This window comes from Morone saxatilis, unplaced genomic scaffold (genome assembly GCF_004916995.1).
Source record: "Morone saxatilis isolate NCDOM2014 unplaced genomic scaffold, NCSU_SB_2.0 Contig9, whole genome shotgun sequence".
NCBI lineage: Eukaryota > Metazoa > Chordata > Actinopteri > Moronidae > Morone > Morone saxatilis.
In genome coordinates, this window is record NW_023340268.1 from 11,975,026 (window position 1) to 11,980,039 (window position 5,014).

General features: G+C 40.2%; 1 protein-coding gene across 4 annotated transcripts in view; it reads left to right on the plus strand.

Moving 5' to 3' along the window:
* The window catches only part of runx1t1 (RUNX1 partner transcriptional co-repressor 1), a 55,939-nt gene that overhangs the window by 30,134 nt on the left and 20,791 nt on the right, over nt 1–5,014 (plus strand). The window lies entirely within an intron of this gene.

Here is a 5,014-nt window from a genome sequence, read left to right on the forward strand (position 1 = left end):
AAGAAAGAAGGAAAGAAAGAAAGAGATTTTGCAAACACTGAGGATCACGTAATCATGGACGATGCAAACGGGTGATGTAAGTGTGAAGACATCCTTGTGAGTGGCAGGTAGTAGTCCAGGGTTCTGCCTCATTTCTAGGATTGGTCTGTGAGTCAGAGGGATAGATTGTAAAGAGATTAAAGAAGTAACAAACATAAGCACAAAGACTTTTGCCTTGTTATTTTAACAAGGGGCCTTTGAGAGTGTGTTTTGAGAGATGTGAGGCTGGTTAGTGTACTCAAATTCTTATATTGTATTTTCCAATGATAACAAAGAGTACAGTAAAGCCTCAAATATGGTGGTTTATAGTGGTTCCTAATTTGGGCCTTTGGACCCCTCAGATTTATCTGAAGAGGTCCCGAGTGCAAAGGATTAACAAAATGGGAATAAAAAAAATAACACTTGAAACACAAAGTTTTACCCCTTCAATGGTCTAAAAAAAAATTAACTGGAAATACGGAACATCAGTCTTTGAACAGCTAACAGTTAAAAGACGTGCAAACGGTGACAATGCAAGTAGGCATTATTTGGTTATTAAGGGTCACAAGCCAACAATGTTGCTACCCAGTGGTTTATACCAAATTATTCCCATTACTCAGCATTGTAACAGCACTGCTGCTATTAGTGTAATCCCGACATTATGTAGACAGAGCAAAAACAACCTCATCTCTCCTGGGACCTCATAATTCAGTCAGATATTACTTTGACACGTCAATATCATAGCCGAGTAACAATATCCCAAATACATTTAATGAGGCATCAGTACAGCCCTGATATTCTCATGGGTTTGGGTCTCATTCAGGCTACTCATACTGCAAATATTTGCGCTAAGAGCTCCTTCATGGTGCTTTAGATAAAACCACACACCCAGTGTCTGTTGTGAGATATTAATCACTGTCATCCATAGGCATGATCGTCAATAGGTTTGGCACCTCTGCCTGCATAGAGCGCACGAGTGAATCAACACACATTTGAAAGGGCTCTTCTGTTCCTTTATAGCTAATTGCTGCCTCTTCAACAACCGTCCTCATCCTCTTCAATCCATTAATTCCTGGACAACAGCACTTCTGAGAAGTCGTAAAGTGAGTTAGGCAAAGTCAAAGCACTCATCGCCCCTTTCCATTAAAGCTCCGCGCATCAATACCTGTCCACTCCTGGAATACCATCCGTCCGCCAGCCACAGATCTGCTGCTTTGCCTCCACTATGCAACTGGCTGGGCAGTAACAGGGCTAATAAATGGACAATAGATGTGCATTAAGTTCAGCCATTAACTTTTAACAGATGTATTAGACTGGAGGAGACGCCCGACTTTGTTTTCAAGGTTGTTTAAGGTTGCTTGTCGAGGTGGTTCTTTTTGAATTGAATTATGCATGAGGTAGCGAGCACTTGCTATTGTTCAGTCTTCCTCTATTGCCATAATAAAATGAGGTCGTCTGCACATATATATTTTTATTTTAAAATATACATGCCATATTTGCTTATGAAAATAGATAACACACATATAGGCTGGGGTTTTTTTTCAATAATGTCCTTCAGTTGTAAGATGTTTTTTTATTTTTCCCAAAGAGTGGGTAAATTACCTTGTTGAGGGAGTATTGCTATTGATTCAAGTGGCATAACTGCTGAGTGAATGGCTGGGTGCAGCCCTTGTTGGTTAGTATAAAGCCATTGATTTTATTCTGCTTATATGCTTTGCAGTGCTCTCAATCAAATCAGAAACAGAGAAGATGCTGTTTATAAATCACAAAAGTGTGAGAGAGGGAGGGAGAGAGAGAAATGCATGTATTTGCTGTGTATAGATTTCACACTAATACATTCTTTATCCTTCATCTTTTTCCCCTGAGGGACTGTGGAGTTTCAGATGCTTTCAGGGTTTATGCTTCTCACATCTCCACCTGACAACGGCCAACCAATCATAACACTGACCCAGGTGTTAATCCCCAATTACAAGCCTGTAACCAAACTCATCTTTTCATACTGTGCAGGGTCTTGCAGTGCCATGCAGCGAAGTTCAGGTGGATCTTGAAGTCCGGGCTTTGTGCCTTTTTTTTCTCCCTCTATCATCTGTCACATATGCTTAATATTGACTTTTCAAGTTTTTATTGTTAAAACATTTTTGAATTTTAAGAAAGGCGTTTTCTTTTACTTTTAAATTAGTAATAAATACCCCAAGGGAATAATGTTCCAGTCTTCTCTTGAAAGACCCCACTATGCTGTAAATTGATTTTTTTAAAGGATTTTATTTTATGCTCTGCACTCTGGGGACTGCTGGAGGTCAGTATCGGATTTCAAATTGCATTGTGATGACGTGAGTCATTTACATGAGACATTCCCCTACCCAGTCACAAAGATTAAGGTAATTATGAGATGATTTGGATCCTAATTGGATGCCCTACGATCTAAGAGTAGATCAAGTGAACTTGGCCAGAAATTACCACCCAATTAGAAAAGCCAATATACAGAACCACTGGAAGCATGAGCTCAAGATCCAGTGAAACAGGATAAGTAGAACCATGTGTGATATGGTAACTTCTCTCTATTTAACTTGGGCTCGTTAAGTATATACATGTAGGGTCTTTGTGTTTGACTGGAAAATGATGAATTACCATGGGTCTTGTCACTCGGCCGTCTTTTTTAATGACCTTGTATTTTCATAGATCATATTTTAGGCAGGCATACAGGATATGATAGCTGGCAGCCAGAGGTAAGACTATATGTTTCCACTAGCCATTCGGCTATATCCCGAGTTTATAAAATAAATAGTCAGGTCCAGACTTTTTTTTATACTGTGGTGAAATTAGAGTAGTAAACCTTTCTCAGTCTGGCCAGGTTAGAAGGATGGAGAGAAAGGTTGTGTGTGAGAGAGAAAGAGAGAGGGGGAAACAGTTGCAGCTCAGTAAATAGACAGTTAAGGGTTTGGACAGTCGCTGTTCTCTCTGTCTTCTCTTCACATTGACTCTTCTTTCACCTCCATTCCTCTATTCTCTGCTTTCCTAATCACTCTGCTTTTTTCCACCAAAGTCTATTTTGTATCCATTCGTGCTGCTCTCTGCATTTGCTGAGCTAAAAAAGTGTGTTATTGTTGGAGTCAATGATTCATTTACATTACTAATTTCATTTTTCAACAGTATTGAATAATGTTTTGAGTCAAACCCTGCAGCCTAAAACTAAAAAAATTTGAGATTCAGCTCAGCAACAGGACCTCTCCCAGTAACACTGGACAGTGACACAAGGTTTTAGGCTTAACACTAATGTTGTGTTCTGGTTCGCAATCTTGGTCTGGATCTCCCAGTTCCCCCTAAAACTCACACAGGCTCTGTGCCAGTGTGCTGGGAGTCTGATAAATCCAACCTTCCCAGTGACTTTATCAGTTGACAGCTCCAGACTGAGCACAGTTACTGAGGGACAGTCATCTTTGGTTGGTAGGGAGATGGTTAGTCCTCTTATAGTGTGTGACTGTATGGGTTGGGTTTGCCTTGAGGATCTTTGGAAGCTTCTGGAGATTCGTATAATTCACATTTTCTCACCATTTACCAACAAGGGAATATCTTGGTAACAGGATATATACATCAGTGTGCCAGAGAGGAGTTCAGTGTGGTATGAGCTTTTAGACTCTTGCCTTTTCTCTTAGAAAGGCAAAAAATAATCTTCACTTTTCTTATATGTCACAGTTCTTCTGAGTAAACCTTTAAAGCTTTATGGCTAATTACTGTTTCTGAACATGCTGCTGGTCATGAAGCGTTTGTGATGTATGTAACATTTCCTTTTTATGATTGTTTTATTCATTTACATCATATCTCCTTTGTCTATTTCCCAAAGGGTCAACATGTAGAATAAACAAAATTGACGTTCAGTCCAGAAATGGAGCTGTGGAGCCCTCACTTTTTAGACTTCCAGTGACATCTCCATCTCTCACTTGCCTGCCTGCTAAAGCCAAGCTAGCGTGACTAAAACACTTAGTCACAGTGCACCTCGGCAGCAGCGAGCCAGAGTGCTACTGAGGCTTGGGCCTAGCTAACAGGCTTATGCTATCCTGTCTCTCTCACATCAGTATTTCTCTTTCATTTTACCTAGACCTAACACTACGGACCCGAACAGTCAGCATGGAGGAACACTTTTATATATACAACATTTATATAGTCTGTAGTGTATACATTTGAATACACAAAAGCTTAGAGAAAATATGCAAATAAACATAGTTGCATGTAAAATATAAGATTCCATAATGCATATTCATTGTGCAAAAACACACACAAACACACTCTGGGGTCTTGAGAAAAATGTGTGACAGGGAACTCCCTTTTTCTGGAACATGCACCCTGATTACGTGTGTGTGTGTGTGTGCGCGCATTTGAGTCGAAGCACATGCCCACTCCATGATTACAGCTATATGTTCCCAATGTCACAGATAGTACTTTTGTTTCTCTTGCCGCTCCTCCCTTCCCTCCTCTCTCTCTCTCTCTCTCTCCCTCTCTGGTCTTCCACCCTCCTTCCTCGGTCTCCTCTTTTTTTATAATCTCTCCTTCACAATGTGCCACAAAGACGTTTGATAACAGTGTGTTAACTCGGTGATAGGCGTGTTGTTGCCGTTGCTGAGGGAAGTTGGGTATCTCATCCTGCTCAACATGGGCTCAGCCCTCACACCAGTGCAAGCCTCTGATAATGTCTGGTTGTTGTTCTCATGTGTTTGATATGGTCAGTTATCTGCCGAGCACAATGTGACTGAATGAGGTGAGAATAGGCATGTCATGAAAGAAAATGTTTTGTTTTTGATTAATGTTTTATCTTTGAAAGTTGTTTCCCAGAATATCAAGGGTGAAAGAAAAGTTAAACGTTTGTTTGTGTGTGATTTTGCCATCTTAAATTTGTTCTTTGACTAGTTTAGGACTAGGTTTTCTGCTGTGTCCCAGTCCTGAACAGATGTTAATATAGTATCCAGAGATACAAGTATTAGGGCAGTGTGTGTGTGTGTGT